The following is a 15003-nucleotide window of genomic DNA, read 5'->3' as shown; positions in this document are numbered from 1 at the left end:
CCTTAGTGTGTGGCATTTCCATCTGTTTTTTTTTTTTTTCCCACATAATTTGAAACTTTTGGGGGTGCAACCAAAACCTTTCCTGTTTCAACTTTTACAACCACAAAAAAATGTTTCTTTGCCCAGAAACTTCTTCTGATCTTTAACTTCACCTAGGCCAGTTCATATTTTGATTAAAACAAATCTCAAAATATCTTACTAAGCAATGCCCCTGACATAGGTTAGCATTTGTCTCTGTGTTTGCCTAGTATCTTGGGGCATATATATACCATGTTATTGTAACTTTTAATTTACTTGAGTGTGTCTTTTATTTTATTTTGATTTGCCTGAGAGAAGAACTTTTATAACCTCACTCTAGATTCTCAGTGCCTTAGAGTATATTCAGTATATGTTGGATGAATGAGTGAATATTGCTAGTAATATTGGAAGGCAACGCTCCCTTTAAAGTTCCTCCAACAAAAACTCCTTGAAAAGTTGGTAGAGTGTAAATTTTAAACATAGGCCATGTATACTTTTATTCACTATTCCAGATGAACAAGGAAGAATAAAATGGACAAGACAAATGCAACAGTCATTTCTAATTTTATTTTTCTGGGATTTACTCTCTACCCCAAGGTTGAAATCACCGTATTTGTGCTGTGCCTGCTGATGTACTTGATCACCTTACTGGGTAATAGTATTCTGATCTCGGTTAGTGTCCTGGATTCTCACCTACACACACCCATGTACTTCTTCCTCAGCAACCTGTCATGTCTGGACATCTGGTATACTTCTTCTGCCCTGACTCCAATGCTGGCAAATTTTATTTCAGGGAAGAACACCATCTCATTCTCAGGGTGTGCTGCTCAGATGTACTTCTCTCTGGCCATGGGCTCCACTGAGTGTGTGCTCCTGTCTGTGATGGCGTATGACCGATATGTAGCCATCTGCAAGCCCCTGAGATACCCCGTCATCATGAACAAGAAGATTTGTGTTCGGATTGCAGCTGGCTCGTGGGTGACAGGCTCCTTCACTGCCCTGGTGGGAACTGTGTCTGTTGCAGCTGTCACTGTGTGGAAGTGGTGTCATCGATCATTTCGCTTGTGAGATTCTGGCCGTCCTGAAACTGGCTTGTGTAGACACTTCCAAGGTTCATTTAATCATGCTGGTGATCAGTGTACTTCTTCTTCCTATGCCAATGCTCCTCATTTGTATTTCTTATGCATTCATCCTCTCTAGCATCCTAAGAATCAGCTCATTGGATGGTCGAAATAAAGCTTTTTCAACATGTTCAGCCCACCTGAGTGTAGGTTTTATTCTATGGGACAGCTCTCTCCATGTACCTGAAGCCATCAAATATAGATTCACAGGAAATAGATAAATTTATAGCCTTGGTATATGCTGGCTTAACCTCCATGTTGGATTCTATCATTTATAGTTTACGGAACAGAGAAGTGAAAGTGGCTGTGAAAAAATTGCTGGTTAAGAACTCTCTCTGTGCTCTTTCAGTCTCTAGTAGCAAATAATATCTGTAAATATTAAGGGATATTTAGTGCTTTTTATATATATCAGGAGATAATTGGGGTAGACACTCATTTTTAAATGTGATGTGTAATTTTCTAAGTCTCTTCTTTGACTAAAGCCTTCCTCAGCGATCAATGCAAAGAAATAGAGGAAAACAATAGAATGGGAAAGACTAGAGGTCTCTTCAAGAAAATTAGAGATACCAAGGGAATATTTCATGCAAAATGGGCTCGATAAAGGACAGAAATGGCATGGACCTAACAGAAGCAGAAGATATTAAGAAGAGGTGGCAAGAACACACAGAAGAACTGTACAAAAAAGAGCTTCATGACTCAGATAATCACAATGGTGTGATCATTCACTAGAGCCAGACATCCTGGAATGTGAAGTCAAGTGGGCCTTAGAAAGCATCACTACAAACAAAGCTAGTGGAGGTGATGGAATTCCAGTTGAGCTATTTCAAATCCTGAAAGATGATGCTGTGAAAGTGCTGCACTCAATATGCCAGCAAATTTGGAAAACTCAGCAGTGGCCACAGGACTGGAAAAGGTCAGTTTTCATTCCAATCCCAAAGAAAGGCAATGCCAAAGAATGCTCAAACTACCGCACAATTGCATTCATCTCACATGCTAGTAAAGTAATGCTCAAAATTCTCCAAGCCAGGCTTCAGCAGTACATGAACCGTGAATTTCCAGATGTTCAAGCTGGTTGTAGAAAAAGCAGAGGAACCAGAGATCAAATTGTCAACATCCGCTGGATCATCAAAAAAGCAAGAGAGTTCCAGAAAAACATCTATTTCTGCTTCATTGACTATGCCAAAGCCTTTGGCTGTGTGGACCATGATAAACTGTGGAAAATTCTGAAAGATATGGGAATACCAGACCACCTGATCTGCCTCTTGAGAAACCTATATGCAGGTCAGGAAGCAACAGTTACAGCTGGACATGGAACAACAGACTGGTTCTAAATAGGAAAAGGAATACGTCAAGGCTGTATATTGTCACCCTGCTTATTTAACTTCTATGCAGAGTACATCATGAGAAAAGCTGGGCTGGAAGAAGCACAAGCTGGAATCAAGATTGGCGCGAGAAATATGAATAACCTCAGATATATAGATGACACCACCCTTATGGCAGAAAGAGCAGAGGAACTAAAAAGCCTCTTGATGAAAGTGAAAGAGGAGAGTGAAAAAGTTGGCTTAAAGCTCAACATTCAGAAAACGAAGATCATGGCATCCGGTCCCATCACTTCATGGCAGATAGATGGGGAAACAGTGGAAACAGTGTCAGACTTTATTTTTGGGGGCTCCAAAATCACTGCAGATGGTGATTGAAGCCATGAAATTAAAAGACGCTTACTCCTTGGAAGGAAAGTTATGACCAACCTAGATAGCATATTGAAAAGCAGAGACATTACTTTGCCAACAAAGGTCCATCTAGTCAAGGCTATGGTTTTTTTAGTGGTCATGTATGGATGTGAGAATTGGACTGTGAAGAAAGCTGAGCGCTGAAGAATTGATGCTTTTAAACTGTGGTGTTGGAGAAGACTCTTCAGAGTCCCTTGGGCTTCAAGGAGATCCATCCTAAAGGAGGTCAGTCCTGAGTATTCATTGGAGGGACTGATGCTGAAGCTGAAACTCCAATATTTTGGCCACCTCATGCGAAGAGTTGACCCACTGTAAAAGACTCTGAGGCTGGGAGGGATTGGGGCAAGAGGAGAAGGGGACGACAGAGGATGAGATGGCTGGATGGCATCACGGACTCAATGGACATGAGTTTGGGTGAACTAGCGGAGTTGGTGATGGACAGGGAGGTCTGGCGTGCTGCGATTCATGGGGTCGCAAAGAGTCGGACATGACTGAGTGGCTGAACTGAACTGAACTCAACTGAATGTGCTGAGTGTGCTATATCTAGATGATGGAAAAACAGTGAGGTTTCTATATATATGTATCATTTTAATCTTCTGCAGCAAATATGTCTAACAAAACATATAATAAATATTATTTTAAAATATACAATGTTTGACCCTGTTTATAAGAGAGGTCTTTTTAATATGATTAAATTTACTTTAGTGTAATTATTTCTCCCAGCAAACCAAATGCTTGTAAGCAAGCATTTCCTTGAACAATGCTAATTTTTTTTAAACATGAACTAATCTTTTTTTATTTTTTCACGTATTGATTTATTTTTGGCTGCACTGGATCTTATTGCTATGCTCAGGCTTTCTCTAGATATAATGCATGGGCTTCTCATTGATGTGGATTCTCTTGTTTTGGAGCATGGGCTGCAGAGCGTGTGGGCTTCAGTAGTTATGGCACACCGGCTTAGTTGCCCCATGGCATGTGGGATATCCCTGGACCAAGGACGGAACCTGTCTCCCCTGCATTGGCAGGTGGATGCTTAACCACAGGCCCAACATGGAAGTCCTAAAGAAAAAAAATTTTTTTTGAAAGGGGAATTCCAGCCAGTTTCTACATTTGCAGTAATCACAGTGATTCAACAGTAACAGAGTGAATTTATTCAATGGTCCCATACACTGAGCATCCAATGTCCATGACCTTAATCCTCATTTGTTGCTGTTGTTCCATCACTCAGTTGTGTCCGACTCTGTTACCCCATGCACCGCAGCATGCCAGGCTTCCCTGTCCTTCACTATCTCTCAGAGTCTGCCCAAACTCATGTCCACTGAGTCAGTGATGCCATCCAAGCATCTCATGCTCTGTCACTCCCTTCTCCTCCTGCCCTCAATCTTTCCCAGTATCAGGGTCTTTTCCAATGAGTCAGTTCTTCCCATCAGTTGGCCAAAATGCTTGTTGTCCAAAGGACTCGCATGAGTCTTCTCCAGCACCTCAAATGATCTAGAAAAATAATTAGGATGAAATTATTGCCATTTTAACCATCTCCTGAACGTGCCTTGCTTTATTTTAGAAAACTCATTTCCAGATTTCCTGCTTTTGCTTAGAAGAAGGTAGGAGAGCAGGCTGACCAAGAAATGCATCCTGGCCTAGGGCTCTAGCTAGGAACTGGGGTTTCTTTTGTGGGGTGAGAAGGTGGAGCTCTGCAGAGCCTTTGTGTAATTGTGGCTTTATAGGGTAGTCACGGGTCTAGAACAAGCTTGACTTTCGGCCAAAGCACCTCATGTTATTTTCAACTATTATAAAAGGAAATGAAAGGGAATAAGATGTAGTGTTCTGGTGCTATACTCTGTTTTTTAAAAGCAGGATGGTTATGCAGAGTCTTTGAGCACAGCAAAAAGGTTTTCTTATTTATTTATTTATTTCCTCCTCCTATTTATAGCTAGATCAAATTCTTGAGAAATCTAGGTAAGGGGCCGAAGTTGAGGTTAATTGGTGTTAAATCCAGGAGAACTGGAGGAAGCCAGGAAGATGGAAGAAGTGGATGGGGCTGCAATCAGTAAAACCGGCACCCTCCTCCTGCAGCACACCCCTCTGAAGTGTAACCCACGGCGCTTTGTCTTCAGTCAGTCCCTCCCGCTGGCCCCACGAGGACAGGAGAGCGATCAGCTTTGCCCACTGAGCACAGGGGTGGTTGGCCCAGTTAATCTGCCCTGTGTTAAGAAATTGGGCCTGCAGCCCAGCACACAGGGCACCAGACCCATTCATTCTGCGTGTTTTGGCAAAAGTGGCTGAGGATCACAGTCCAACAAATACCAAAGCTGCTTCTGTTTCCAGACTCATTCCTGAGTGCATTTTCTTTTAAAGTATAATCAGGCTCCCTCCTGATTGCACTTTGTCTCAGATTGCATAATAAACATGCTTTTGTTGAAAAAATTGCTTTGCATTGTCACTTCTGAACTATGTTGATAATATCCTATCTGACATAGCAACAGAGTTTGGTTTTTTGTTTTTATTTTCACTCAAGAAGGGTTCTGTCTTCAAAAGACAGAAGAATGACCTGAGAAGTGTCACTCTTTTGGAGGCCAACGCTAAGGTGAAGGGTATTGCAATATCCAGGGAGAGGAAAATTCTAAAAGATGAACTTCAATAAGGTACTTTTGAGCATATTTTCCATGGGGTTTTAGTAGATGAAAAAGATCCAAATATGGAGAAGGAATGGCAGCCCACTCCAGTGTTCGTGCCTGGGAAATCTCATGGACAGAGGAGCCTGGTGGCCTATAGTCCATGGCATCACAAAAGGACAGACACAACTTAGCAACTGAACAACAACAATACAAAATCAGCAGATTGTGATTTGGGGAAACACTGCTTGATGGAAATGTAGAATAAAATGGAGAGCGAAGTGACCTAGCAATATGGAGCATAGAGTTTTGGAAGAAATTAAGAGTGTATAGAATAATAGTTGCAAATATTCAAACAATAGTCTGTGGCTAAAGGAAAAAAAGAAAAACATCCAAATAAAGAAAAGCAAGTATTTGTAAAAACAGTTAAAGATCAAGCTTCTGAAATTCAGGTGACAATGATGCTGAGAGTTGTAAGCTATGAGGTCTTCATCACAGAAATCTTCTTCCTATCACCAGGGTGTGTATAGAAGGAGAAAAGCCCATGGGGATATTGGCTTACATGAACTGGGGGAATCTTAGATTGATTTTACGGCAGTGCCAATTAGTAGAGGCCCATAATCCACAGGCGGTTTCTCAACAAGACTTGGTTCACATGACTGTTCAGATTGCCTGAGGAATGAGCTGTCTGTCCAGCAGGGAAGTCATCCACCAAGATGTGGCTGTTAGGACCTGTATCGCTGAGGATACACTTCAAGTTAAGATCGCAGACAATGCCGTCTGCAGAGACTTGTTCCCCGTGGACTATGTCATTGCCTGGGGGACAATGAAAACAGGCGGATTTGGTGGATGGCTCTTGAAAGTCTGGTTAATAATGAGTTCTCCAGTGCCAGTGACCTGTGGGCCTTCAGAGTGATGCTGTGGGAGCTAGCTTTTGACTCAGGGCCAAATGCCCTACGTGGACATGGACCCCTTTGACATGGCAGCGGGCCCTAAAAGACGGTTACTGCGCTGTCCTGAGGACCTGTTTGCTGTGCTGGCTTGTTGCTGGCCCTTCGATCTGGAAGGGAGAGCCCAGTTCTAGCAGCTGGTCATGTATAGCCACCTCTGCCATGTCCTGATGATTACAGATGAGTCACTAATTGCACCACATGTTCAGCTATATATCTTGAAAGAAAAAGATCAAAGAATTTGTGCACCTGCCTTAAAACCACCACAGGTAAATACTATTAATAATCTTGTTTTTTCCTCTTAACATTTTTAAACACTTTTTTCCAACATTTTTTCATTTCATTAATTATTTTGCTATGTTACTTTTGATAACTCCCTAACATACTGTATGGGTCTAACACCAGTAACTTAACCAGAATCCCATTGGGAACATTTTAATTATTTTGAAGTTTTTGACATTTGAAGAATACTACAAAAACATTTTGTCACATAAATGTCTATATGTGTCTTAGTCACTCAGTTGTGTCCAACTCTTTGCAACCCACCAACTGTAGCTTGCCAGGCTCCTCTGTCCAGGGGATTCTCCAGACAAGAACATTGGAATGGGTTGCCATTCCCTTCTCCAGGGGATCTTCCCAACCCAGGGATTGAACCCAGGTCTCCTGCATTGCAGGCAGATTCCTCACCATCTGAGCCAGCGGGGAAGCCCAAATGTCTCTATAATCCATGATTATTTAACAAGGCTAATAGGTAGACTAAAATCCTCATTAGTGTGGAAATGGTTTCAGCAACTCAGAGGATGGAGCAAAAGCCAAGCGCTTAATAAGACATTGTCTGGACACTCTCCAGGGAGGGAGGGGTGGAAATCCTGGGAAGTGGTTTGCATCAGGAAGATTCCAGACTCCTGTGGGATCGTAGCATAATGGAGGACAGAGACAGCTGTCAAAGCCGGAGGCCTGTTGCTGTGATTCAGCAGGGAGAGCATGAGGTGTGCCCGAGGGGACAGAAAAGACAAAAGAAACCAGAGGAAGAGCAGTCAAGTGCTGAGACATGGTAAAACCTGAGTCTGAGGAGTCAAGAAAAAACAGGCCAAGATGACTCAGGACCCAGGAAAGGGATGGGTGAAAAGTCACTTCATGTTCTTGTGGAAATCTATTCCAAAAACTGAGTTTTGTATTTTCTATTTGTCCAACTCAGACTATTGGGGGATGTCAAAAAATCTTTAAAAGTTTATATGTATTTAATGAAATCCCATAGAGTGAATGTTTAACATCCAGGCAGAGAGACTGTGTGCACCCTGCTTATCTTTACTACTGGGGACAAATTTCTGGCCTTTAATCCTATTATCTTCAATTTATAAAATGGACATGACATTTTTCAGGTTTGCTTAAAGTTTAAGTTTTTTGAGCAAAGATTGTGGGCAACTTTGCTTAAAGGCTGTTTGGTTAACAGGACTTTTCAGGTGGTGCTAGTGGTAAAGAACCCTCCCTGTCAATGCAGGAGACCTAAGAGATGCTGGTTTCATCTCTGGGCCAAGAAGATCCTCTGGAAGAGAGCATGGCAACCCACTCCAGTATTCTTGCCTGGCGAAGCCCATGAACAAAGAAGCCTGGTGGGCTAAGGGCCATAAGGTTGCAAAGAGTTACACATGACTGAAGCGACTTAGCATGCAGCAAGCACAAATGGTTGACACGCCTTAGAAGGGAGAGGTTGGCTACTGCCCTGTAGGGACTAGAGGTTGTCCCCTGCCGATCAGGGCCGTGTACTCACATTCTAGGCTTCTTTCCTCCAAAAGAGACTTTGTTTCTATTCCAGAAGAAAATACAGGATATTTCTTACTGAGGAGGAGAGCAGGAGTTGATGTGTCAGCCATCTATTTAAGCTCTGAGTTTCATAACCTGGAATTGATGCATAAACCCCACTGCACACACAGGTACACGTGCCTCTCCCCTCTCCCGCTTGGGGAACCAGGGCTAAGTGTACTTGGCAACGAAACAGTCTGATCCTCGATCCAGAGATCTCACGACGGGATGGTATGTGCACAGTTGGCTAGCACATATGTTTGTATGCATCCATATGCACTTGTATACTGGTATATACACACTACCCAGGTGAACATGCACACTCATAAAGACTCACATAAATAATGTGGTAAGGTAACTCACTAACTCACAAGTAGGGTCTCAGAGCTGTCAGATTTTCAGATAAAATACTGAGAAATGGATCAACAGAAGCAGTGGCATGTCTCAAGATCAGGCTAAAAGGATGGTGACTCCTCCCCAGCTCCCACACCCCACCCATCCCCACCGCATTGCTCACTTTCTCTGTTGAAACAAGCTGCCATGTTTTGCTCAGCCCTATGGAGAGGCCTGGGCTTCCCTGGTGGCATTGGGGGTAACCAACCCGCTTGTCATTGCTAGAGACCTAAGAGATGCCAGTTCAATCCCTGAATCAGAAAGATCCCCTGGAGGAAGGCATGGCAATCCACTCCAGCATTCTTGCCTGGAGAGTCCCATGGACAGAGGGAGCCTGGTATAGGGTCACAAAGGGTCTGACACAGCTGAAGCGACTTAGCATGTACACACACACATATGGAGAGGACTGGGTTCCCTGGTGGCTTAGCCGTGAAGAATCCGCCTGCCAATGCAGGAGACTTGGGTTTGATCCTTGGGTTGGGAAGATCTGCTGGAGAAGGAAATAGCAACCCACTCCACTATTCTTGCCTGGAGAATTCCACGGACATAGGTGCCTGGTAGGCTACAGTCCATGGGGTTTCAAAGAGTCTGACATGACTGAGTGACGACTAAACAGTAAATGGAGAGGCCCACATCACAAGGACAAAGGACAGCCTCCTGCCAACTGCCCCCAAGAACTGAATCCAGCCCCACCTCATGTGTAAGCTTGGAAGCACGTCCTTTTCCATTCAGGCCTTGAAGGGACCACAGCCCCAGTCTGGTGAGACTCAGTATCAGAGAACCAACCTACACTGAACCATTAGAAATGGTGATGTAATAAAGGCTGTGACAAACCTAGACGCCGTTTTAGAAAACAGAGACATCACTTTGCCGACAAAGATCCGTCTGGTCAGCGCTATAGTATTCCCAGTAGTCGTGTACGGATGTGAAAGCAGGACCATAAAGTAGGCTGAGCACCGAAGAACTGATGCTTGTTTAACCGTGGTGTTGGAGAAGACTCAGGAGAGTCCCTTCAACAGCAAGGAGATCAAACCAGTCAATCTTGAAGGAAACCAACCCTGAATATTCATTGGAAGGACTGATGCTGAAGCTAAAGCTCCAATACTTGGCCACCTGATGGGAAAAGCTTGAAAAGACACTTGAAAAGACTCTGATTCTGGGAAAGATTGAAGGCATGAAAAGAAGTGGTCGACAGGATGAGATGGTTGGATGGCATCACCGACTCAGTGGACATAAGTTAGAGCAAACTCTGCGAGATGGTGAAGGACAGGGAAGTCTGGCATGCTGCAGTCCATGGGGTCACAGAGTCGGACATGACTGAGTGACTGAACAACAACAGTAAGGCTGTAGTGTTAAAACTCTATGTTTTAGGTTAATTTCCACTAATACGTGCTCTTACCTATCCTGTAAAACTGCTCAGATGCATCCCATATGTGAAATGTTAGTCGCTCAGTCATGTCCGACTTCTTGTGACCCCATGGACTGGGACTTGCCAGGCTCTTCTGTCCATGGGATTCTCCAGTCAAGAATACTGGAGTGGGTTGCCATTTCCTTCTCCAGGAGATCTTCCAGACCCCGGGATTGGACCTGTGGCTCCTGTATTGCAGGCAGACTCTTTATCATGTTAGCCACCAGGGAAGCTCAAGTCTGTTGATTATATAATATTGCCCCTAACACCCTCACCCCGCCCCCCACCCCCCGCCATCCCTCAGCTTCTCATAAAGTGTTAACAGACACAAAAACAAATGGAGGCCCAGTCAGTCTTCTCCATTCAAGGACAACTTAGGTGATCTGATATAGGGGTCTCACACAGGCAACACTGCTTCTCAAGAATTTATTTTCAAGTAATTATAAATTCACCTCTTCCTCCTGATTTGTGATCTAAAATATTTTTCTTCCCACTCCTGATGTAATATGTTCACAGGCAGGAGTGGGGGCAGTCAGGGGGTGTGCAGCTCTGCACGAGCACCTTTGCTCTGGGAAAGGGGACAGGGCTGGGACCACGGGGCTCCCCCAGGAAATCTAGGTGGGTGGGGGATCCTACCCTAAGGTCCAGGGGAAGGGAGTTGTGTCTCCATGAGGTTGCAGGGCTGAGCCACCAGACCCACTGTGATGAGGATGCAGAAAGGACAGCAGGGACAGAAGGGGAAGGTGGCCCCAGAGTGGCTGGAGGCTCACAAGTGAGGGGCCACTGAAGAACCCCAGCAAGCAGGGCCCCACCAGCCCTTCCCAACAGCTCTGTCAGAGCCAGTCTGCACCTCCAGGGAGCCCAGCAGGCCCAGACAGGACTCAGAGACACCACAGTGGGGAGGCTGTGCAGGAGCCTGGCCAGGCTGGGGCCTCTCTCCCAGGGGAAGAGCGGGGAGGAGGTGACAGACGAGGGGCTGTATTCAGGTCCCCCAGGAATCTGGCATCTGGAAATCTTGAGTCAGAGCAGGAGACACACCCATGCAAGATGAGCCTGAGGCATAAAGGGAGAAGGAAGGAGTGGGTCACACAGCAAGAACACACCCCTGTACCCTTCACTCAGAACTGCTCCAGAGAACCAGAGGATGGGGAAAAAACACACACATGCCTCTTTTTATATAAAATTACATATTTAATTTGGTCACAAATTCATAAAATTGTATATTTCATAACAGTTTGATAGTTTTTATACTTTTTATAACATTCCACATTTGTCAAAATGTATAAAACTATATATAAAATTATAATATTTGTATATAACATCACATATTTAATTTAGTCACAGTCATAAAATTGCATATTTATATAAAATTGCAAAATGTTTATGTAACTGCCATGTAATTTGGTCACAAATTCATCCAATTGCTTATTTATATAAAATTATAAAATTTGTATATAACATTGCATATTTAATTTGGCCACAAATTCTTTAAATTGCATGTTTATAGAAAATTGCAAAATTTGTATATAACACTGAATATTCAATTTGGTTCAAAATCATAAAATTGCACATTTACATAAAATTATTTGTATATGACATTGCATGTTTATTGATTTTTTTATATTTAATGAATTTTAATTATCCAATTTTTAGATGAGATATAGTATTATGGTTGCTTTTTTATTTTTTAATTTAAATTTATTTATTTTAATTAGAGGCTAATTACTTTACAATATTGTATTGGTTTTGCCATACATCAACATGAATCCACCACGGGTGTACACGTGGACATAACATATTAAAATTGGTCACAAATTCATTACTGAGGAGAAACCTGAACAGGCATCCAGTCTTCAAGTAAAACTTTAAATTGTCACATTTGCACTGGCATAAAGCAGTAATGCTTCCCGGATGGCTCAGCAGACAAAGAACTCGCCTGCAGTGCCGGAGACACAGGACACGCGGGTTCGATCCCTGGATCGGGAAGATCCCCTGGAGTAGGAAATGGCAACTCACTCCAGTATTCTTGCCTGGAGAATCGCATGGACAGAGGAGTCTGGCAGGCTTAGTTCACGGGGTCGCAAAGAGTCAGACACGACTGAGCGACTAAGCACCCACCGGGAAGCAACAAAGGAGTCAAGTTTCACGTTTCTTGAAGGTTCTCATTAGTAAAACACACAAGAAACGGGTACAAATGAATACACATGACAAATACTGACAAGGCTGATACTCTAGATGGGCACTCAAGGAAGTCTTCTGAGAAAGGGACAAGTGACCTGACACTTGACTATTTATTTTCTTAAACTGTTTTACAAATGCACATGCTTTTTGTAACATATAGGTGACAGTTTCAAATTTTATTGTATCTTATTTATTTTAGCTGTGCAGACTCTTCACTGCAGCACACAGGCTCCTCTAGCTGTGATGTGCAGGCTCTACAGCACATGGGCTCAGTTGCGGAGCACATGCTTAGTTGTGGTATGTGGGATCTCAGTTCCCCAACCAGAGACTGAACCCGGGCTCCTTGCATTGGGAGTGCAGAGTCTTAACCACTGAACCACCAGGGAAGTCCCAAGAATTCATTTCTATCTCCTTCTGGGGATGAAGGCAGAGTGTCCTGCACAGAAGGGACAGCAAAGACAGGAAACACCTGACTTCCAGGAAAGGGAGGGACATCAGGGCCAGAGGGATGTAGCACCAAGACCACGGGGGTCAGCCCTTCTCAAAACACAAGTGAACTCCACACACTGTATCCATTTGTACCTAAATTTTAGGCAATTCCAGTTTTGACCACACCAGTCACATCAACCTTAGGGAAGACAACATACAAGCCTTGAGATGGACTAGACCAAAAACCTCCCTGAGAATTGCTTCTGCCATTAAATTATCCTGCAGTGATTGGAATACTACAGAGAAGGGTTTAGCAGAAGGTAAAAAAAAAAAAAAGTTTTTAATTAAAAAAAAAAACACCTAATATAGCAGGCATTTTAGGTCAGTTCTCACAGTATTTAAGAATCAGCATTTCTGTGTCTTTTCTGCAGAACATCAAAGCTTACAGAGGGGCTGAGATCCTTAATCAGCCAATTCAAACACAAAAAGGCAATTCTGGGCTCAGAGCACCAGTATCAAGGGGGGCCCATCTAGTGCGGAGCAAGCCAACACTGAACATAACCCAGGAGCCCGTCCATTCTTCCTCCCAAAAACTATGGCAGATCCCTGTCCTCTCTTCCTTGAGCCCAGATGCAATGAAGGTCACTGATAAGAGCAGACATGACACAGAAACTATCTGACACTCATATCTAACCCACGTCCCACCCTAACCTCCCAGATGAGCAGGAGGAAGCCCGGGGAATGACAGCCCAGTTCACGGTCACCAGACACAGCACGGGGGTGCCACTTCCCCTCCCTCTCTGCTCACTTGTTAACATCTCCCTAGGAAAAATACAAATATTCACCCAACTATAAAGTTGACATGTTTAAAGCCTGGACCCTAAAGAAGTCGCCAGGCAATCCCAAAGTGGTCAAATTCCCCCAGCAGTGGGCTTGCTCTCCTTTATTGTTGTTGTTGTTTTGTAGGTTTTTGTTTGTTTGTTTTTGCCTCATGGCTCGTGGGATCTTACTTATTTTTTTTGCCTCATGGCTTGTGGGATCTTACTTTCTGACCAGGGATTCAACTCAGGGCTCTCAGCACAGAGTCCTAACCACTGAACAGCTAGGGAATGCCCTCCTTTTGTATTTCTAATTGCTTTGGATTGCCAGTACTCAACCAGGTAGCCCACATAAACCTAGAAATTATATTTGCAAAATGTTTTTCTACACATATAAATATATGCACAAACATAAAAGTACCAAGACATACAAGATGTTTGCACTTTAATCATGTATATTACAAGTTACAGGGCCTCCCTGGTGGCTCAGTCGGTAAGGAGTCTGCCTGCCCAATTCCCTAAGGTTGATGTGACTGGTGTGGTCAAAACTGGAGACCTAGGTTCCATCCCTGGGTAGGAAAGATCCCCTGGAGAAGGAAACGGCAACCCACTGCAGTACTCTTGCCTGGAGAAACCCCATGGACAGAAGAGCCTGGTGGGCGACAGTCCATAGGGTCACAAAGAGTTGGACATGACTCAGTGACTAACACCTTCATTATAAGTTACATCATTAAATGCATACATACTAACATGAATGACAAATTTCAAACAAATACAAATAAAAACTAGAAGTCTATTAGGAGTGTGTCCTGAAATGAAAGATTGACATCCTCAAACAGTCAGGGCACAGCAGAGCCTGTCTCCCTTTCTTCATAAACATGTTAATACTTTCCTGAGTTCAGCAGGCGCTCTTGAATTGTCTCTTTTGTCAACCTTTGCCCCAGCATTTCCAAGGCATCCATCAGGGTGTTGACTGAGGTCCCCTGTCCCTTCTTGGTGACTGGCAGCATTTCACACAAGGCATCCGGAGAGACCCAGGCCTATTCTCTGGTCACAAGGATCTCATTTCATGTGAGGCCCAACTGCATCAAGAGCGAATCACAGAAATCACAAGGAAAAGATAGCTGCAAAGTCACTGAAGAATAGCTTCAGGCCTAGGTTGGGGGAAAGTCACAGAGACAGAGTTGGAACAGGCTTCCACAAAGGCCAAGGACCCTCAATTCAGGCCTAGACTTCAGGATGGGAACCTGAGGAGCTCCCCCTGCTGGTAAGCCTGCTGCTCTGCGCCCCTGACCTGCTTCCCAGCAGCAAACAAGCCACACAGGCACTGGGCATTGGACTTCGCCAGCACCCAGAGCAGTTGGGGACAGTCCAGGTCAGCAGAGAGTCCTGCCCCAAGCAGGGGATGAGGGCGCATCTGGAAGAGGAGACTGCTGTCACAGAGGGAGAAGGCATCTGTGAGAGGAGACAGAGGGTGGGACAGTGAGGGGCAACAGACCTCAGAGGAGGGCACCTGTCTTTCTCAGGAGGGTGGGGCACC

At 44.1% G+C, this 15003-nt stretch overlaps 1 protein-coding gene and 1 pseudogene across 22 annotated transcripts in view; one reads left to right on the top strand and one right to left on the bottom strand.

The window, feature by feature from the left end:
* The first annotated feature begins 333 nt into the window (after positions 1 to 333).
* On the top strand, positions 334 to 1737 carry LOC112583565 (annotated as a pseudogene).
* Positions 1738 to 10447: 8710 nt separating this feature from the next.
* LOC123332932 (tumor necrosis factor receptor superfamily member 10B) overlaps positions 10448 to 15003 on the bottom strand; it is a 38646-nt gene continuing 34090 nt past the window's right edge. For 4 of the 22 annotated variants that reach the window (XM_044940389.2, XM_045165152.1, XM_044940379.2 and 1 more), the window contains one exon: positions 12032 to 14918. The gene's annotated coding sequence lies outside the window, so the exon portion shown is untranslated. The other 18 variants (XM_044940391.2, XM_045165153.1, XM_044940381.2 and 15 more) reach the window with 5 other exon arrangements.

This window comes from Bubalus bubalis, chromosome 3, assembly GCF_019923935.1.
Source record: "Bubalus bubalis isolate 160015118507 breed Murrah chromosome 3, NDDB_SH_1, whole genome shotgun sequence".
Lineage (NCBI taxonomy): Eukaryota > Metazoa > Chordata > Mammalia > Artiodactyla > Bovidae > Bubalus > Bubalus bubalis.
This window is presented reverse-complemented; position numbering and strand designations above follow the sequence as displayed.